Genomic DNA, 21579 nt, shown 5'->3' on the forward strand with positions numbered 1-21579 from the left:
GAAGTGGCCCCCAGTTGGCCTCCTGTGCGTTCTTCCTTGCAGCTTCTCAAGCTGGGTGTGTCGTCCCCGCCTCTTGGGTGGTTTGTTTGCCCTGGTGGTGCACCTTGACCGTCTTAGAAAATACTCTGCTGGTGCTTAGAGACCTGGTTAGATTTTTTTGCTGCCTGATGATCGTCTCCTTTCTGCCAATTCTCTATTAAATTGGTGGTTTCTCTGAGGTCCTGGACCACAGTCACACACAGAGGGAGAGGGGTCCCCTTTCCCCTGGACCCTGTGTGAAAGGTGTTAGTCACTCAGTCATGTCCGACTGTTGCGACCCCACGGACTGTAGCCTGCCAGGCTCCTCTGTCCATGGGATTTTCCCAGGCAAGAATACTGGAGTGGGCTGCCATTCCCTTCTCCAGGGGTGTCTTCCCGACACAGGGATCTAACCCGCCATCTCCTGCATTGCAGGCAGATTCTTTACTGTCTGAACCACCAGGGACGCCCGGGCCCTGTGTGAGCTAGAATCTTAAACCGTGTGCATCACTTAGACCAACCTTTGCTGCAGGCATCCTCGGTCGTATTATCCTGTGCCCTGTCACCGTGAAACCTTAAGCTCTGGATTGAAACTAGAGCTTGTGTTCAGTTGTCACAGAATGAAGGACGAGGGAGTGCAGTGTAGGGAGGGCTCATGAAACAGGAGCCAAGTCCACGTCCGTGAAACTCTCGGAGCAAAATGACTGTTACGTGTAAGTGGCTTGTGTAGATAGAGTAGAGGTTGTCCTACCAACTACAACCAGAGGTATAATTACTGATTTTGGGGGGAAGTGGCAGCGTTTTGACTTGAAGCAGAATTAAAACATGGGGGACACAGTGCTGCTTGTGCAACTGAACGTGTATAGGAGGTGCAGGGTCTGCTTGGCCACCCTTGATAGAAAAGCCATACCTGGCTTTTCTTGTGAATTGGGTGCCTCTTGTCTTTCAACAGCTTTACTGAATGTAATTTAACAGCATAAAGTTCGTCCATTTGAAGTACAAATTCAGTGGCTTTACTGTATCCACAATTGGGCAACCGTTCCCACAATTTCAGAACATTTTCATCACCCACTCAGGCAAGCCCTCATCTCCTCTCTGTCTTTATTCTGGGTTTTTTCATGTACCTGAGCTGACACAGCCTGTGGCCTTTTGTGACTGGCTTCTTTCACTTAGCATAGCGTTTTCAAGGTTCATCCATGTTGTCGTTCCTCATCCACGTTCATTCCTTTTAATGGCTGCACAATGTTCCCTCGTGTGGATAGCGTCCCTGATTCAGTGAACCTGAATTTGAGCAAACTCCTTGAGATAGTGAAGGACAGGGGAGCCTGGCGTGTTGTAGTCCATGGGGTTGCAAAGAGTTGGACACAACGTAGTGACTGAAGGACAACAAATGGAAACAAAACTACGTTTTGTTTATCCACTTATGAGCTGATGGGCTTTGGGGTGGTTTAGCCACTTTTCAGCCATTGTGAAAAGTGCAGCTATGAACATCTGTCTGCAAATTTGTGTATAAAAGTGTTTTTATAGGCTTTTGTTTATCTTGGTTAGATATCTAGGAGCGGTTGGGTCCTATGGCGACGACTCTGATTTTTTTAGGAATCTCTCCAGTTTTTGAATCGTACGTATTTTCTGTTGTACATTTTGAAGTACACGTTTCAGTGGCATTCAGACCATTCACCTTGTGCCATCATCACCACGTTCCCCTCCTAGGCTCTGATGACACAATAGGCACCATCTCTTGGGCCCCAGGAGGGGAAGTGGCTTCGGCTTTGATCTGGCAAAGTGATGGGTTAGTCGTGAGCCTGCCCACTGCCCTCTGAGAGTGAGAACAGGTGAAGGGCTCTTGGCCCCAGACCATAGGGTCTCAAAGACAGGAGATGTTGGTTAAGAGGGCAGGAAGGGGCACCTTGCTGAGGCTACCCAGGAACCGGGAGCGGGGGCTGCTGTCTCCTCCTGGGGGGCCCACCCAGTGTGGTTGGGGGACGCCATCCTCCCCGTACTCGGGCATGCTTTTCTGGTCATGCCCAGGTCTCCCTGGGCCCTGGCAGGGCACCTCAGGGAATCCTGAGCATAGAGGCTTGGGGGGTTGTATTTTCTGAGTCTCAGGAGAGTGTATCCATGTGGGGCCAAAGTGTGTGTTTACGGGGGACCCATCATCAAGTCAGAGGAGATCTTGCGGGGTGGCCTGGACTGTGGGTGCCCCAACCTTGGCTCCCTCCGCCCGCTCGCCTGGGACTCCATGTTCCTCATGCCCCTTCCTGGCCCGGATGCCTGGCCCGGCTCCCCCGGCCCACCCCGACAACTCCATCCTGAGGTTCCCTAGGCCTCCTCCCGGCCGCTTGTTTTGGAGAAAGCCCTGCAGTTTGCATATTGTGTTCATATTCTTCCTGAGCAGCCCTTTTACCTTTCCAGCAGCACGTCACTTCCTCACTGGCAAAGATGCTGCTTTATTAAACTCTTTGGGGTAAGTCACTGGCAGACAGAAGCCACAAATGTCCAGACTCAGAACAGGCATCATTGTCGACCTAACAGCTCATTCATGAGCTGATTCTTTGAAAATAGTGACACGCCTTGTAAGGGCTGATGAGAAAGTGAAAGTTAATAGCTCAGTCGTGTCTGACTCTCTGCAGTCCCACAGACTGTAGCCTGCCTGACTTCTCTGTCTATCGGATTCTCCAGGCAAGAATACTGGAGTGGGTTGTTATTTCCTTCTTCAGGGGATCTTCCCGACCCAGGGATCGAACCTGGGTCTCCTGCATTGCAGGCAGATTCTTTACCAACTGAGCCACTGGAGAAGCCTGACTGAATATCAGTAAGGGCTGATATTCACAGTTAAATGGCTGTTCACTTAAATGGGAGGATGTCTTTAAATAGCGGCTCCCCCGGCTGCGTGTGTCTGTTGGTGTTGCTCACGTAGCTGTTTGGGCTAGAAGTTCCAGAGTGCCAGCCAGGAGCCTGTGCAGTTGGAAAAACTAGGAAGCAAAGAGGAAGTATTTCTTCTTATGTCCCTTATTCAGAGAAAGTCTCCCTAACGATTCATTGATTTTTAAGAAGTGCTTGATGTAGCTATAGGGATAATAATCTCAATTTCTAATTATTTTTAAGCAATTCTGTGAGCTCGACAGTGGTTTCCTCATTGCAGAAGTGGGGAAGTAGGCATTCAGAGTAACCTGCAAGAGGTCAGTCAGGTACTTGGGGGTCAAAACCCAGGCAGATTGTCTTCAGAGACCATTTCTCTTCTTTCCATTGCCTCTGATGGTTTGCTCAGTGGGAGGAACGTCCCTGTGTCTGATTTTACTGTAATTACATTATGGCCTGTCGCCCCGGGTGACCTATGATAAGTCTCACGTAGGGTTTCAGAAGCATCAGAGGAGGTTTAGTCAGCTGAGCAGAGGTTTGAGCCACAACTCTGCGTGTCCCCCTACTTTATGAAGCTGCTTTTCTGGAAGTGGAATTGTGTTCGAGTGGGACAAAGTAGGCACTTCACGAAAACGTCAGCCATCACGATGCTGCTGTCCTCGTTGGGGAGACACCTGACCCCCAGATGCATGCCCATCTTTGCTGGGCCAGCGGTGGAGTTCAGAGGCTGGTTGCTGAGCATGTCTGCAGTGTTGGAGGGAAATGACTGAATGGAAAGCCTGTGTGCTTTCTATGCCCCGCTTCCTCTCTCTCCCCGCCACCCGTTTCCTGCCCTGCTCACTTTTTCCTTTTACAGTCCATGAGGACTTCTGCATCAGGCGGCCATTTGGTCCTGTCCAAGTCGTAGAGTCTAAGATTCTGTTACTTGGATTCTCAGGTGTTAACAAATCGAGGCTGGCTGCAGGCTAGCAGGTGGAGTGTTTCTGGGGCTGAAGCTGCTGTCCCCGCCTCCTCTGTGCTCATCCAGAATCTCAGAGTCCGGGGTCCTCCTTCCCACTCGGACTCTGATGCAATGACCTCTTCATAACAAGAGTGGCGGCAGTGGAGCCTGAGAATAGCTTGAGCTTCTTGCCTGCTCTGAGCCTCACACTGCACCTGTGAAGCATCAGTGGGAGATGCTGCCTGGTTCCTTACTCCCTTGGGGGTGGGGGTGCCTCCCAGCAGCCCATCCCCGCTGACTTCTGAGCATCTCATGTGACTCTCAGTGAGCACGCTCCCACGCGTCTTCAGGACCAGGTTCAGTCTTAGAACCGCTGTAAGGAGTGGAGCTTAGTCATCAGTTCATTTTTTTCATCTTTTACTTTTTCCCTCAATCTGCCTGCCTCTTAGTAATTCTGTCTTGGTTTGGGGACACGGTTTTGGTTTCTTTGTGAATACGTGCTTATCCCCAGAATCGTTTGTAGGTTTTTAAATTTTAAAACATTACTTTGAAAGATTTTTAAAAATCAATTCATTAAAAATAAACACATCTGCGGAGCACTCGCTCACAGCTCCACACTGTGAGGCGGGTTTCCCCTCCTCGACAGCATGCAGTCGAGGAAGACTCGTCATCTTGTTGTGAAGTATCTCTCATCTCAGAGGGAGGGTGAATCATCAGATTTGGGGCTTTCCTTGCTCCAGAAAAGGCTGCAGTGATTTTAATTATCGCAGGGTTGGGAGTTGGATGGACATCTTGCTGCTTCCTTGACTGCATTTCCTTTAGAGTTTGTGATGTTTTTCCCCTGTAGGCATTGTAGAACCACAGGCATCTGTATATGTTGTAAGGTCCTTCAAACGGCTTTTATGCATGAATGTTGTCGCTGCCTTCGGGGGTGGGCAGGAAGTGGTATCGGCCCCAAATAAAGGTGGCGTCAGGGTGGACACCAGAACTTGGGGGAGATTGGACACTGGAGTCTGCTCCCTGAGTTTCTCTGAGAGACCACTAGTAACAGCAGTCAGACGCCCTGTCCTCATGTGCCCCCACCCGCTGTCCTCAGGTGGAAGCCTGTCCTTTCTCACTGAGAACCTATGAGTGAGTGCGTGTGGTCCTGCCATGGCGGAGATGCAGGTGGCAGGCGGCGTGGGTCGGGGGAGGGCAGGAGCCACGGTGTGTGGAGAGCACTTGGGTTCCCGGTCCTGGCCAGGTCTGCCCTCGCGAGTGTATTATCTCAGTTACTACAGTCTGCTCGTTTCTGAGTAAATCCCAAATGCAGAGCCTCAAGGCTGGAAGGCTCAGGACAGAGGGGATGGCTCCCAGGTTCCTGTGGTTGGGAAGGCCCTGTGGAGTCACCAGCACGAGGCTCTGGCAAGCGCAGCTGCCGTGATGTCAGTTCTGGATGCGTCCCCCACGGTGCCCGTCCCACAGGGTCCTAAAGGAAGGCAGGACAAACTGCGAGGGTCTCAGAGGACAGTTTTGGATCCTGGGTGGTGCCTGGAGGGCACCCCGCCCCGGTTCTGGAGACCCTGAGGCCTCTGTCCAGCACTTGGGCTTTGAGCCCATCATCCCCTCTCTCCTGGACCAGGAAGGATATTAACTCCTTCTCAGTGCTCGCCAGCCTCTTTGCCCATGCTCCCTTTAACAAACAGGAATCTCATGCTGGAATTTCAAAACTTTTCACGCCAAAGGAAAAATTTAATTAACGTCTGCTTTTTCAAGCGAAAGATGCTCCGCTTCCAGGATCCTGTCCCCTGCGCGTCCCCTTGGGTGTTGCTTGTCTGTTCCGTGGGCTTCTGGCTGTGGTACTTGGCTGGAGTCAGAAGACTTGTCAGAAGCCCCCCTGAGGCCTTGAACTATGTTCCTGTAGCTTCATTCCTTACCATGACCCTCGGATCTGACCTGGTGGCATGGAGTGCTGGCTTGTGTATTTGGGGCTCATCTTATTTCTAATAATTTCATGGAATTGCTTTAATGAATCAGAAACATGTTCTTCCTGTTGATATTTCATCCATCCTTGTGTTTCAAAGATGTTCCAATCATAAGAGGTACATAAACTCTCAGAGGCAGGAATTTTGGTCTCTTGAGTTCACTGCTGCATCCCTGGTTTCCACAACTGTGTCTGACACTCAAGACACTTGTGGCTTGGAGAACAAAACACAGACTCATTCACAGGCAAAGCAGGTACTTCAGCTGGACAGGGAAGCCTGACATGCTGCAGTCCACAGGGTCGCAAAGAGTCAGGCACGACTTAGTAACTGAATAATACCAACAAAAAACGTTGTGTATCATCTTTAATAAGATAAAGCAAAAAAACCTGCTTAGTAGTTCCTACCAGCGTACCTAATGGGAAGGCCTGATTCCTCTTCATTGATAAATTATCCAGTGGAAATGTGTTCACTGATGTTTCCAGGTGATTTTGCATAAACACATTTCCCATCAGTGTGCAGGTGTCCCCTGTTGCACAGATATGTGGTGTCGTGATCACACTTGTGCCCTTGGGAGCCTGTCCAGGGTGGTGTTGGAATGCGGCCTGCTGTATTTATGATGAAATAAGTGAAATAAAATGCTTTAGTTTTGAGGTGGTTGTAGCATTCTCACTACCCTGCTTTTAACAAGTGAAACTTTAAATCCGAAGTAGAATAAATCGGTTGGAACATTCTTGGAGTAGAGAAAAGCAGTGCTAATGAGTTTACTTGCTGTTCATGCCAGTCCCAATAATCCTGGTGGGCGCAGCCTGGTTTAATGTATGGTAGCCTTTCTCTAGCACTTAAGTTGAACATCCCTTACCTGCTTTGCTGCTCTGACAGGGAGACACGGGCGGGGAGGCCCTCAGTCAGGCTGGTTCACCCTGCCTGAGGAAGCTGGAGAGCGGCTTTCCTGGGGGGCAGGTGTCAGCCTGGCTGTGTCCACGCCTTAGGGTAACCCTAAAGCAGTGGTTCTCAAACTGTTTGATCTCAGAACCCACTATGGTCCTAAAGATTGTGGAGAACTCCACGGAGCTTCTACGTATGTGGGTGGTATGGATCAGTGTGTGTCTGACTCTTTTCAACCCCATGGACTATAGCCAGGCTCCTCTGTCCATGGGATCCTCCAGGCCAGAATACTGGAGTGGTTGCCATTCCCTTCTCCAGGGGATCTTCCCGACCCTGGGTCTCCAGGGATGGAACCTGGGTCTCCTGCATTGCAGATGGATTCTTTACTGTCTGAGCCACCAGGGAAGCTCATCACATGTATTAGTTTATCTAAAAACACATTTGTTAGTATCACCACCAGTGTCCTCAGAAAACTCCTAAGTCTTGGGAAACCATCAACTGAGACCTTGGTGACAGATCCAACTTTTCCACAATTCTAGGGGTTTTTTTTGATAATTCAAATCTTATCATTGTCCCCAAACACCATTAGTTGTTTTCTTTCTCAATTCTGTTCCTTTCATTCCAGGATTTTCCTCCTAAAATACAGATCTGATGATGGCTCTGGGCGGCCAGACTCCATGACTTGTTCCCAGCCCCCAGCACTTGGATGGATTCCAGCCTTGTTTCAAGCCTCTACATTAAAAAAGAAAGAAAATCTTTAAACAACACAAATTTACTATTTTCAGTTCTGCGGGTCAGAAGTCCAAAATAGGTGTCACTGGGCTCCAGGCCAGGTGTTGGGAGGGTGTGTACCTTCTTAGAGCTCTAGGGAGAATCCAGTGCCTTGCCTTTGTCGGCTTCTTGAGGCTGCCTGCCTTGGCTCCTGGCCCTGGACAGTTGAGACTGGCAGTGCCCCTATAGCCTCTCACATCCCACCCCTCTGACCGGGATGCCCCCATCCTTCAGGGACGCTGGGCATTACATCAGACCCGCCGGAGAACATCTCACCGAAGGTCAGCTGGTTCCTCTGTTCGTCTGCAGCCTCCTTGTCATGTAGCCTGCTATAGTCACATGTTCCCAGAAGTAGGACTTGGACATCGGGGTTGGGTGGCATGGTTCTAGCCTCTCTGTCTTTATATTCCGTCCCTGCTCTCAGTGTATGCCGGGTAAACCTGTCTTCTGAATGGCATCCCCTTGTGGCAGAAGCCTTTCCTGAGGTCTCCAGGTGGAGTTGCCTCTTTCTCTGGGGCCGAGATAGAGACTCGTGGGTGTGTCAGTCCCCAGGAAGGATCCGTGTGTCCACCCGTCCTGTACTGTGACCTGAGCCTCACACACCTTCGCTTCTCTCACTGCCTTTGCTGTACTTGGGACATGACAGACAGCTGGCAGTATACTGTCAGTTTTGGACATTTGATCATGGGCTGAGTTTTGGAGGCTACTGAGCGAATGTTTGGTTTCTTATCTGTAACAGCAGCATTAAGAGTTACGTAGGTGAGTGTCGTCCTTGTGGGCTATCAGAATACTTAGAGGTCAGGTGTCACGGTAGCTACTGCAGCTCACGCTCAAGTGGTTCGGGAGAAAAGTGTACATGTACATAACGATAGAGCAAACGTGGCAAAATGTTCAGTGTTGGTATATGTAGATGAAAAGTCCTTAAATACGCTAGCTTTTCTGTAGGTCTGAACATCTGCCAAAGAAGAAGTGGCAAAGAATGGCATCTTAGTGTAGGGTTAACAGATGAAAGGTGTTGGTTGGGGTGGAATAGGTGATTCCAGCTGCTGGAAACTTGGCTGCACTGAAGTCACAAACTGGAGCTGCTGGTGAGCAACTTCACGTGTGTGTTTGGCTCAGTGCTGATCCTCGCTGGGGTCACAAAGCATAATAACCAAACCTTTCCTGCTCCTGAGGGAGTGAGGGCATGAGCATGTGAGGAGTAGAAACCCTGTGGCTGGGAAGACAGAGGACCTGATGCGGCTCGTCCAGGAGGTTCTTCCTGGACGCCCCGTGAAGACTGCCCGTCTCCACACCCGTTCCTTCTGGGACCGCAGGCGCATGGTGACGGGGCCCGCCCACATCGGAGCAGTGTGGGGCTGCCCCGAAGTCCCTGGGGCCGGCGGGTACTTAGTGCCAACCGAATGGGGTACTGGAGCCATGCCACGGTCCCAGCGAGGGCAGGAGAGCAGATGGTCACAGCTTGGAGTCCCGAGTTCCCTGGAGGATGCAGCTGAGGCTCTCTGACCCTGCTGACCTGGAAGTCTCAGTGCCAGCGTCCAAGAGGACTCACTGCCCGGCTGGCCCCTCTCAGGGCCTCTGAGCCTGCACAGGCCGGCTCTGTGCCCTTGGTGTGTGGGCGTGGCCTGTCTGGATGACGCTCTGCTGCCGCTCTTACTTGAGACATGACCCCACCTTTGCAGCGGTGGCGGGGTGGGACCCCTGGTTTGGAGGCCGTCTTGTCCAGTTTCCTGGGTTCTCCTCAGCAGTGCCCCCCCAACTTTTCCTCCGCACCGCCCCCCACCCATGCTGCTCCATCTGCGTTGGGACCTCGTCTGCCCTCTGATGCTGAGCTGAAGCTGTCCTCCCTGCGTTGGCCATGGGCTTGGAGGTTCTGGGCCCCCAGATGGAGTCTAACGTGGTCTCTTCCCTTGCCTCCTAGGAGCCAGCCCCCTCTCGACCCTCGTGAGACGCCATCGCTCCAGGACCAGGGACCCCCCCGGTGACGAGGTGACAGTCCTTACGTCGTAGTCCAGGTGCAGCCCAGCAGGAGGGCCTGCTCTTGGTGCCAGGATGTTACTCATTTAGGCCTCTCGTTGGCTGTCGGCTTTTGAAGTTAACTGACAGCTAAGCCCTAAGTCTTCTTTTTAACATCTCACCGGCCTGCCTCTGTCAGGTCTTCTGTCTCACCCGGAAAGGCTCGTCTTTCACTCTCGTGGGCTCTTGAGTTTCTGTGTGCACTTCTGCTCGTCCAGACTGCTTGATGTCCTGGGACGGCAGGGCCTTCAGTCCGGGGCGCGTGGTGGGGAGCGGGTGTCCCCGCACTGGGGGATTTGTCCATGTGGCCTGCCGTCCTCAGAGGGACTGGGCCCCGTGGGCGGCCGCAACACCACGGCCTCTATGCATCTATTCCTCGTCTGCCTGTGAATCTCAGAGCCGTTGCGGTCTCAGGTTCAAGGGCCTGTTCCAGTCTGCATCCTGGGCCCCCTGCCTCTCAGTCCTCAGCCTTTCACTCTACTCAAGAGTTCTCCCACAGCTTGTTCCTGGGTGCCGTAACCAGCTGTCGGTCAGTGTATTTCAGGCCGGTCCTCGGAGCCCCAGAGTCCGGGGGTGGGGGCAAGGTGAGACAGGAACAGGCATGGAGAGCAGGGAAGGCCAAGGCCGGCCAGGGGATCTCCGTGTCCCTCATGTCCCTTTAAATAAGAGTGGGTCCAGGGACTTGCCCGGTGGTCCAGTGGTTATAAGCTTCCACTGCAGGAGGCCTGGGTTCAATCCCTGGCCAGGTAACTAAGATCCCCCATGCCGCGTGGTACAGCCAAAAAATTAAAACCTAATAAATAAAGTGAGAGTGGGTCTAGTTTCACCTGTTGCTTATATTTGCATCTGGCATAGGACGTAGTTTGGGGAAAAAGGATCCTACTGTATGAGTGCTGGACAGTTATTGCTCAGGTCATTTTTTGATAAGTACCTGGTCACCGAGTATGGAGGCTTCACTTTTGTCACTGTTTCATTCCTCACAAAGTTTTTCAGAGGGGCTTGTGTGTGTGTGTGTAAAAGAACTGCAGTTGCCCACTAACCCCCACACACACATTCCTACAGTCCTCTGGGCCCTTCATATTCTTAATTTTGAGTGTGGAGCTGCGTTGAGAAGACACACATAGGATCAGTGGCCCTCACTGAGTCCTTCATCAGGGGACTGGGGGCGCGTAGCTGTGACCTTTGCCATGTGGAGACCCCCTGAGGGAGGGAGCAGGGCTCCCCAGCTCCTCCCTGAAGGCATGGGGATGCTCTGAGTGAGTCCCGTGTGTGTGAGCTTCCCCGTGTCACTAAGCGGGAACCAGTCAACCGCAGGCCAGAAAATGAGCCCTGGCTTATGGCGAGGCCCGGGGTCAGGTTCCAGTGGCATTCCGGAGGGACAGCCTGTTTCAAAGTCTTTGCCCGGGAGCTTCCATCAGGGGGCTCTGCCTGTGACGTCGGTGTAACCACCGTCCATCCTTCACACTCAGTGCCACAGGCCAGCCCTGGCCTCGTGTCCGCACTCTTGGCCACTCTGTCCATCTCAGGCTTCACCGTGATCCTCCGGTGCCTTTTCTCCTGGCCCTTGATCGTCGGTCCTGCGTTACGGAGCCCACAGGCCCTCGTGCACCTGGCTGCTTGCTCCCGAAGCTGCGGAGTGACCTCAGGTCCACGGTGGCATGTTTTCTGTGAGGGAGACAATTCTGTTACTGCCCGCTGGATGTGTACCCCACGTGTGTGATGTAACAGAAATCCCTAGGCTGGGAAGGTGTACAAACAGGTGCTTGGGGGTCGGCCTGCAGACAGGTGGGGTGTGGAGCCAGGAAGGGGGCCATGGTGTTTCCTTCAGACTTTAAATGCTTTTCTCTTGGGGGCGAGTGTCTGAAGTCTTGGCCACCACACCAGCACGACCTGTCATGAAACATGCATTTCCTGCTGGGGCTTATCCCCGCACAGCAAGCCCCGCGCAGGTAATCCCCATGGTAACCAGGGGCTTCAAGAGGAGAGGACAGGGATGGAGCAAATGCAGGAACATGGGAAAGGACAGAGTATCTGCTTGCACACAGGCACTTTGTCAGCTGGATCAAAATACCCTGCTCGAAGGCTAACGTGTTGATTCACTCCCCAAATAAAGAAGGCAGGTGGCGGCCTGGGACCCTCTCCCCTCGGGTCTGTCCCGCCCAGTAAGACCTGATTAATCCTCGCAGTGGTATGTGGTTGCTGCCCTCAACCCTTCCTTTACGTAAAAGGTTTACATCTCAAGTGTGTATCCCTCAGATGCCCAGCCGCAGCTCTCCTGGCCTGTCCTGCTCCCTGCAGCCCAGCCCAGCCTCACCTGTTCAGCCTGGTGGGCCTGAGCTTTGTCTCTCAGGCAGGTGAGCGTGTGACCTGCCGAAAAGGGGGGAGGGTGAACCTGAAATTTCACATATGTCCCGCACCGTGGATAGCACAGAAACACGTGTCTGTTGGTTTCTCTCTCCCAGGTTTTGAATAACCTACAAACCACTTTGTTCTTCGCTTTCCTTTAACCTCTTCTTTGGAACTCACATTGGCTTCTGTAATTTCAGGCAAAGTCCCCAAATGGTACCATTTAGGCCCAGAGAAATGTCTAGGGACATGCTCCACAACTGCCTAGTACAAATCCTTTACTCTTGGCTATTTTTCTAGTTTAAAAAAAAATTGGCTGAATATAGACAATTTCATATGGTTCAATCTAATCATGTGTAAGAGACTTTGTACACAACTGTGTCTTAGCATCAAGGGGCTGCCCTGGGGTTGCAGGTCTCAAGAGGAGTTTCCTTGTTGTTTTCTGGGTCAGCCTAACAGGAAACCCTCTCTCTTGCTTTTGGAAATTTCTCAATGGGCACGTATGCAGAGAGAAAACGTAATAAAACTCCACGTACCCAGGTACCTCCAAGGCGGACTCTTTAAAAGAGATTTCCTTCCCCTCAGTTCAGAAACAGTAAGCAGTCACTGAAAGAATGTTAAAATGCTGGCAAAAATGCCAGTAATCTGTCCAGAGACACTGCCGTGATTCTCCTTCCAGACCAGTCTGAGTATACACATCCTCGTGTGTGTTCCTGTTAATTTTCAACCAGTCTGAGTATACACACACATGTGTGTTCCTGTTATTTTCAACTAGTCTGAATATACACGCACACTCGTGTGTGTTCCTGTTATTTTCAACCAGTCTGAATATACACTCACGCTCGTGTGTGTTCCTGTAATTTTCTACCAGTCTGAGTATACACACACACTCGTGTGTGTTCCTGTTATTTTCAAGGGCTGCTGCCAGGCTCATTTGACACTGTCCTCCCACTTTGCTCAGAGACACGGACTCTCCCAACGCAATATTTGGTCTGTCTCTTTGGCAGCTCTTCCTCCGCATGATTCTCCAAGCCCCTGCCCTCTGTCTGCTTTCCAGAACTCTCCCCTGAGGCCCCTCTGGGCCCTGCTGCCCCAGTTACCTCCTTGTCCTCGGACCCAGAGAAAGTGCCTGTTGCTTCAAAGCCAGTGGCTCCTGGCCAGCGGCTGCGGGAAGTGGGCGGGTGACGCAGATCCATGCCACCGTGTGAGTAACTCATTGACTGGACTTGCCAGGAGTAGTGGCATGCAGAAAGAGGTTGTCTTAACCCACGTGACTCCCTTATTTGTGGGATTTCAGATAGGGTGACACAGTTGAGTGTTGTCAAGCGGGAAGAAGGGTACATTTGGTCAAAGTCCTGTCGCTCTGGCACCTGCTCTGGAACAGGGCTCCTGGAGTCAGAGGACGTGAGTCCAAATCCTGGCTCCCTGCTTAAAGTGAGGTGGCTATGGCTGGGGGTCCACCCATCCTCCTGGGAGAGGAGGGAGGCCTGTGCCTCTGCTGGTCTCTGGCGAGGACAAGGTGCACCTGCGTGTGTGAGTGTGGCGAGGAGCTGGTGTGCTGTGTTGCTTTCAGGACCCCAGCTCCCGAGAGTCTCTTCTCCGGGTCGGTTTGGGAAGCTGTCCCCGACTTCTCACAGCTACTTTACTTTTGAGTCAGTGCATTTTCTAGAAATTCTAACTGTTTTCAGAGTAGCCTGTGGCAGTGGGAAGACTAGGGGAAGGGAGGAAGTGACAGGTATTTGAGGATTACAGTGGGCCCAGGCTTATGGGTAAATAGGTGAGTCTGTGAGAATTTGCTGAGTGAGTAACTGAGTAAATGGGAAAATAATGGTCTGTGACCGAGCAGTGAGGTCAGATCCGCTGGGCAGGAGTCCCCGCCTTGCTTGGTTCCTGGGGCCGGCTGTCCTGGCGCTTTGTGAAAGAGGACTTTTGGAGGAGCCTCTGAAATCTCTAATATGCTTTTCAGGATTCCTTAGAGCCTGGAGAACTAAAGAAACAGTGTTCTGCCAGTAAGTCTGAATTCTGATCCTGGGGGATCTTTATTTAAGACATTTCCATTCGTCTGGAGAGCCAGACGAAGTGTCCACAGTTCACAGACACACAACTTTACAAAGCCCCCTCACCAGCACCCCCGGACCCACACCCTACTCAGGACCAGGCCCCTGCTGGACTCTGGCTCATGGATCCTGCCCTGAGCAGGGGGCCCGTTCCCCACCCCCAGGCCTGCCCACAGAGTTTGTCCGTCACCGGCTTTAGTGAACCAGGTGGAACATGTTCGCTTCTTTCCATCCCAGAGAACTGAGAAGCACTAAGGTACGTGTTGGAGCAGCTCTGAGCCCCTCACGAAACACAGGTTTCTGTTGTAATGCGTTTCTACACACAGAACTGGGGCGTGTATCTTGATAAAGCACAGCTCCCCTGGTGATGGAAACACTGTCGGGAGACAAAAAGACTCTTAGTCACATCCTGCTGGCTACAGGAGGAAGCGTTCCTAGATTTTATCTGATTTTCGTGAGGATGCACTTACTGGGTCGTCCACTGGCTTCTTGTCTGCTGTCTTTCTTGGGTCTGGGCAAACGTTGTGGACAGGCTTGGGTGTGGGTAAGCCAGCAACGTTGACAGTGTCAGGCCAGGCATCAGTTCATGACCACCGTGTGATGGGGACCTCAAACTGCCAGAATTTGTCTGCCTTGCTTCTGTGAGGGAGAGGCGATGGGCAGGTGCTGAGACTTAGATGAAAGAACCAGTGCTGACTCTGCCGGGAATAACTTGCTTCTTAGCATGCCTGCCTGTGTATACTTAGTCGTGTCTGACTCTTTGCGACCCCGTGAACTGTATCCCTCCAGGCTCCTCTGTCCATGGGATTCTCTGGGCCAGGATCCTGGAGTGGGTTGCCATGCCCTCCTCCAGGGGATCTTCCTGACCCGGGAATGGAACCCGTATCTCCTGCATTGCAGGCAGATTCTTTACCGAGCCCCCAGGGAAGCCGTCTTAGTATACTCCTTGTGCATTATCCGTCAAGGCAGGACCAGAGAGCCACCCCGCTTTTCAGGTGTGGAAACTGAGGCCCCAGAGACATGCGCTAGTTGTAACCCAAGGAGCCCTGGGCAGAGATGACAGGGACGCCAGCTGTGCCCACAGAGGAGCACCTCCCACGGCGCAGGGAACTGTTGGGAAACTTTCAAGGCCTCAGAGGCAACTCCTTGTTGCTTGGGCTGAATTTTAACCCAGATAGCATCTTCTTACATGTGTATTCATTTAGAGAAATAGAACTGGACTCTTTGGTGACTTGAACCTTTGAATATCCAGCAAATGAGATCTCCTTTGATGGACAGACCCTCATAAGTCATTGAAGTCAATGGTGAAGATGTTGCCTAAGATGAAGGACAGACGTCCAGCCAGTGTCCTGTTAAGTTCCCTGAAATTAAGTCAGTGATCGTACTGAGTGTGAGCTATGGGCCCTGTACATGTTCTGGTCCCGTATGTTCTGCTCATGGGTCTCGTAGGTTCTGGGGGCAGAGGCGATTAGATGCAGCCCTGCCGGTGGGTCGTGTGGACGCTTAGCTCCGAGATGGGGGCTTGCACCACCACCACCCTCCTGCCCACTGCCAGTTAGCTGTCCAGCCTCTTCCCCCAGCCCCTCTGCACCCCTGGGGCCCCAGGGATCCTGACTCAGAGGACAGCACAGGCTCTGCAGGCGGTGAGGCGTGAGTTTGAGCCCCGACTCCCATCTTTTGTTGGCTGCATGCCCTCCACCAAGTTACTGGCCCCAACTCTCTGCCTCTTCAGCTGGGACTGCATTTCTGCTTTTCCCTAAGCCTGGCTGTGTCAGCCCAGGGCATCATACCAGGTGTGAGATCCCTGAATTCAGGAGGGGTTCCATTCTGCCCTCAGCTTGTCCATCGCTGCCTGGGGTCAGATGGGTGTAGACCCTGGGGAACTTTAAGAGAGTCCGAGTCCTGAGGTCACATCTCATGGGCGGTGGACGGGCTCCCGCTGCCCAGCGAGGACGTGGGGATGTGGCTAGCCCCCCAGCCACCACAAACCTTCACTTCCCTGGGTCCCCTCCTCCCCTCGCCTCCCCCCTGCCCCGCTGTGCACCAGTTCAGTTCTGTCGTTTCCTTAACCTCCTTCCACACACCCACGTGTTGGGTCTTCATCTGTGTCAACCAGTCCCCTCTATCCTGGTTTTCTTTAAACTTAGAAGTTCTTGCACCTGGGCCTCCTGCCACCGGGGGGAAGTGGATCTGGCTTGGAGAACAACTTCCTTCAATGCAGATTGCATTCCTTGCATGCATCTTTCCTCCTCCACTGTGGCCCGTGACCTGGAACACTCTTGTTTTGGACCACGTCTGGTTGAGGTGGCTTCACCTCTTCTCCCTTCCTCATTAAAGCTGCAGGTGTTCCAGAGCCTTCAGGACTCCTGGGCAGCCCTGCCCCACCCGGCTGAAGGGGACTTGGGGACTGCCCGTCCCCGCTCAGCATCCTGTGTGGACCTCAGCACGTCTGTCTCCTGCTGGAATGACAGGGTTTACTCTATATGACTCCCCTGCTTAGGACCACTCCCAAATGTAATGACCACTTAAAAAAAAAAAAAAAGACATATGAAGGAAAAAATGTCAACGTTAAGACTTTCTCCAAAGAATTTATGAACTTAGTGTCTATCACAGCCTCCGTCTGTGACCTCTTCCCCTCCCTCCATGAAGCCATCAAGCTCTTCTGTTTCGGTAATGGGACTGTCATTAAGTCTGAGTGAAAAAAAAAAAATCGTGCAGTTCACACCTGCCTGCCTTTGTCAGACACCTTCAGCACCGCATCCCAAAGTCTGTATCTCAGCAGTCTGGGCCTGTTGGGCCATCTTGCTCCGGCTGTTACATAGTGATCACTGGAATCAAACTTAGCGTTAGAAATTCTGTGGGAAAGGGACAGATTTCCTTTGCTTTCTAAGAGGACATTCTTTCATAATGCGTGAGTTGGGAGTGAGAGAGAGCCAAAGCTCTTGCTGTTACGGGATTCCTGTCAAAAACTGAAATGAAAGTATAGCTCTTGACTGTTGCAAACATTTCTCCCTGGGAGACAGGATAACGTAATTTCCAGATAGTGCTTTCAATGCATACTGGGGACTTTCTGCGTAAATCCTGACTGCAGGAAGTCTGTCCGAGCCTGACACTGGCGAGGCTGACGTGCTTAGATTGGTTTTACATGGAGAAGTTTCATTTGTTTCCAGCTGTTGGCTGAATGAGCAGCTCAGGAGTCCAGGCATGAACGTGAGTTGTGGGGTAATGTGTGCACAATACCGATAGATGCTGCTGCCTGGAGAACCCAGATTTTCCCGTTACTGCCAAGGAGAAAGAAAGGACGTTACTTTAAAGTAAGCCCGGGGCGGGGTTAGTGAGCATCTCAGTCTCTCCCACCCTGGGAAGTAGAACTGGACACGGCACTCGTGCTGTCCGCACTCTCAGCCCTGGGGTTCGGCGGCGACTGGTTGCGTTCCTGCCCCAGCGGTTTCCAGGGGACTGGGTTTGCCCTTTCCCCTGACAGAGAGGGCGTGCAGGAGAGGCAGCCCAAGAGCAAACAGCCAGCCCTGCTCTGCTCCTGTTCACTGCACCCGAGCACTTCTCTCCAGCCCAGGACTCTTCCTGAGAAACAATGGCTGCTGTCTTCCCACTTACAAGAAGTCAGCTATGTCCAGGGAGTCTCAGCCAGAAAGTCCCTTTCACGTGTGTTTGCAGTCCAGTGTCTGGGTCCAAATGTACAGAACTCAGTGCCCCGGCCCCTTTATTTTAAAGATGGTGCTGGGTCCCCAGGGTTGGTTAAGTGGGTTCATGGAGAAAGGATAACCAGGGGCGTGTGGCATGTTCACTGCAGCTGCAGTGTCCAGGGGGGCTCATTTCAGCCTATAGTGAGGTCAGTGGGCTCTCGGAAGGTGTCCCCCTGCCTGCCCTTTGCCAGGTGTCCCAGCATAGTCACTCTGGCAGCTCTGGCTTCTTCCCCAGACAGCAGCCCCTGTGAGAAAGGTGTGTGGACTGTGGACCAGCCCTTCCCAGAGCCCAGGATAGAGTGGTCTTTCAGAGGAAGATGGCGCTCGCTCTAGCCTCCTGGGTCACTACTCTGGGAAGCCAAGGAAAGACTGTGCTGTTCAGTTGCACTGTCTTTGCTTTGCACTTGCCTTTTATCGTTTTGGGGGAGAGAATCCATTTGTTATGAACTAAAAACTACATCTAGGAGAAAATTCTTAAAGAGATGGGAATACCAGACCACCTGACCTGCCTCTTGAGAAACCTGTATGCAGGTCAGGAAGCAACAGTTAGAACTGGACCTGAAACAACGGACTGGTTCCAAATAGGGAAAGGAGTACGTCAAGGCTGTATATTGTCACCCTGCTTATTTAACTTACATGTAGAGTACATCATGAGAAATGCTGGGCTGGAAGAAGCACAAGCTGGAATCAAGATTGCCAGGAGAAATATCAGTGTCAGATATGCAGATGATACCACCCTTGTGGCAGAAAGTGAAAAAGAACTAAAGAGCCTCTTGAAAGGGAAAGAGGAGAGTGAAAAAGTTGGCTTCAAACTCAACATTCAGAAAACTAAGATCATGGCATCTGGTCCCATCACTTCGTGATGGGAAATAGATGGGGAAACAGAAATAATGAGAGACTTTTTTTTTCTGGGCTCCAAAATCATTGCAGATGGTGACTGCAGCCATGAAATTAAAAGATGCTTGTTCCTTGGGAGAAAAGCTATGACCAACCTAGACAGCATATTAAAAAGCAAAGACATTACTTTGCCAGCAAAGGTCCATCTAGTCAAAGCTATGGTTTTTCCAGTAGTCATGTATGGATGTGAGAGTTGGACTATAAAGAAAGCTGAGTGCCGAAGAATTGATGCTTTTGAAGTGTGGTGTTGGAGAAGACTCTTGAGAGTCCATTGGACTGCAAGGAGATCCAACCAGTTCATCCTAAAGGAAATCAGTCCTGAATATTCATTGAAAGGACTGATGCGGAAGGTGAAACTCCAATCCTTTGGCCACCTGATTGAAAGAACTGACTCGTTTGAAAAGACCTTGATACTGGGAAAGATTGAAGGCAGGAGGAGAAAGGGATGGCAGAGGATGAGATGGCTAGACAGCATGACCGACTCAATGGCCCTGCGTTTGAGCAAGCTCCTGGAGTTGGTGATGGACAGGGAGGCCTGGCATGCTGCAGTCCAGGGAGTTGAAAAGAGTCGGACACGACTGAGCAACTGAACTGAACTGAACTGAGGAGAGGGTGGGAGTGGGTGCCCGCTCTCTCTAAATGTCGGTCCCATTTATCAGTCACGTTAGAAGCAGAGCGGGTCGTCAGGTGCTCTCAGGCTCCACTTCCCTTCTGGGTTTTCCCCGAGATGATGCTGCCAAGTTATTCACTGCCTTTCCCACCATCCCTGGCACAGCCCTTCCACTGAGGGTGGTGCTGAAATGGCGCATCTTCCTTTTAACTTGTTATCCAAGCAGTGGTTTATTGTAGGCTTTGTTGTGGTTCATAGTCTGGCTTGAATGAATTCAGGGAAATCCTGGAAGGAAGAAAGAAGGAGGCAGGACTTGCACCCTGGGCTTCCTAGACAGTGCTGGCCCCCGGTGCGTCCTCAGCACCTGCTCCCCCACGGCCGCCTCGCTGGGACCCCTCAGGGCTTGGGGCTCCCAACCAAGCTCCAGCAGTGGGCCCGCGAGTGGCTGCAAGCATCCCGGGCACTGGCGCTGTCTGTCCTGTCTCCTGTTGTGTCCCTGCCCTCTCAGCTCTTATCAGACCCCTGACTTTCCTGCTCCACGCTGTTCCACTAATAAGGTCATCTTCCCTCATTTCCTCCCACTTCCGCCCCCTTCACCAAGGGTGATATCATTTCCTACCCCCCCCACCAACGCCAGACCCAGATATGGAGCTGGCCCCCCTGCACCTTCCGAGCTCGTGACCCCATTCGACTCTTGGCTCTCTGCGTTATTTTTCCTCATCTTTACAAGAAGGCTTTCCGACCGGAGAAGTTTATTCCCCATTCTAGCTGAAAACTTTTGAGTCTCGAGAGACTGTTTTTTTTCTCTTCTCTTGACCCATCAGATAAAATATGGAGAGGACCCCCACCCGTCCCTCTGTGACTCGCAGGGGGCCTGGCCTGCAGCTGGGCAGGGGACCAGCCCACAGGGGTGTGGGCAGGCAGTCCAGGGTTCCAGGTGGTTAGGTACGGACTCTGCCAGCTCTCCCGTCTCCACTGAGACGATTGCACTTTCTAGTCACTTAACTGCAGCAAAGTGAGGTACATCAGTCAACACCAATTGGTCATCAAGGTGGATTTCTCGTGGCTCAGAGTCATAATGATAGCTTGTCTCTGCACACTTCTAGATTCGCAGGAGCTGTGAGGGTAGTTCCTGCGTGCCCACACCCAGCTTCCTCTGAGATTAGCATCTTAACACTAGTGTGATATTTCGGCTGTGGCCAACCGCCTGGTATGGATACAGCTGAAGTCCGTGCTTTGTTCAGACTTCCTGAGCTTTCCCCGCTGGCCTCCTCTCATCCCGGGGCCTCATCCCGTCCTCTAGGCTAGTGTCCTGTGTCCCGAGGCTCCTCCTGTTTGCACCAGCTCACGGACTTCTCTTGTTCTTGATGACACCCGAGGACTGGGCACAACTGAAAGAAAGAACGTGCACGCACACACGAGCGAAACGCAGGTGCTTCGCAGAGTTCCTCTTCTGCGATTTGTCTGATACTTTTCTCGGGATTCGCCTGGGGTTACGGCCTTGGGGAGGAAGCTCTCCGAGGTAAAGGCCTTTCTCATCACATCATACGTTCGACTATCACCTGTCACTTACTGATGTCGACCTTGGCCGCCTGGCCGGGGAGATGTTCTGTCAGGGTTCCCGCTTCCCACACTGTCCTCTTTGGAAGGATAGGGGCTCTGGTTCCCCCTCCCTGGGGCTCCAGGCAGGCCCCGCCCCCTCGGGACGAATTCTCCTGTGATTGGCCGGCGACTCCCAGAGGATGCTGACAGGGATGTGGTTCAGGAGGTGGGTGGCATCCTGGGCCCCATGGAGTGATAAGGTCCCTGTGAAGGTCGATGACTGGACCCTGCAGGTACCCTCTGGACTGTATCACATAGCACTCTGCCCGCATTTTGGTGCAGAGGCAAAGTGCTTCCCAGAGCAGCGACAGTTACAAGGGGCCCTAGCTCGTAACAGTTCAATGCTTTTCTGCTCTGGGCATGCTCTTTGTTAAACTGGAGACAGCCTGGCTCCTGCTTGGTCCCGGGAAGGTCTGAAAAGTGTTGTCATTGCCATTGAAGGCCTCTGGGCTCTGATGGTTAAATTCATATTTAGTTTGGTTTGCCTTCCACCACAGCACACTTGGAACGTTGTTGTTTAGCCGCTCAGTCGTGTCCAGCTCTCTGCAACCCCATGAACTTGTAGCCTGCCAGGCTCTTCTGTCCCTGGGATTCTCCAGGCAAGAATACTGGAGTGGGCTGCCCTTTCCTTCTCCAGGGGATCTTCCTGACCCAGGGATCAAACTTGCGTCTTCTCCACTGGCTGCTGCTGCTGCTAAGTCGCTTCAGTCATGTCCGACTCTGTGCGACCCCATAGACAGCAGCCCACCAGGCTCCCCCGTCCCAGGGATTCTCCAGGCATTGCAGGCGAATTCTTTACTGTCTGAGCCACCTGGGAAGCCCATACCCTTAGAGTAACAGCTTACTTTTCCTGGTGAATTGTATGACTCTCAGCAGGAACAACGGGCTTAATTGCGCTTCTCTTGCTATT

At 52.2% G+C, this 21579-nt stretch overlaps 1 protein-coding gene across 3 annotated transcripts in view; it reads left to right on the forward strand.

Annotated features, from left to right (window-relative positions):
- Positions 1-21579, forward strand: part of SLC7A1 (solute carrier family 7 member 1) — a 60316-nt gene that overhangs the window by 21597 nt on the left and 17140 nt on the right. Inside the window, exon 2 of one of the 3 annotated variants that reach the window (XM_052650053.1) lies at positions 9359-9426. The exons of 1 other annotated variant lie outside the window; for it this stretch is intronic. The gene's annotated coding sequence lies outside the window, so the exon portion shown is untranslated. Of the gene's footprint in view, positions 1-9358; positions 9453-21579 lie in introns of all 3 variants that reach the window. One more of the 3 variants, XM_052650052.1, reaches the window with a different exon arrangement.

Source organism: Budorcas taxicolor, chromosome 12 (assembly GCF_023091745.1).
Source record: "Budorcas taxicolor isolate Tak-1 chromosome 12, Takin1.1, whole genome shotgun sequence".
NCBI lineage: Eukaryota > Metazoa > Chordata > Mammalia > Artiodactyla > Bovidae > Budorcas > Budorcas taxicolor.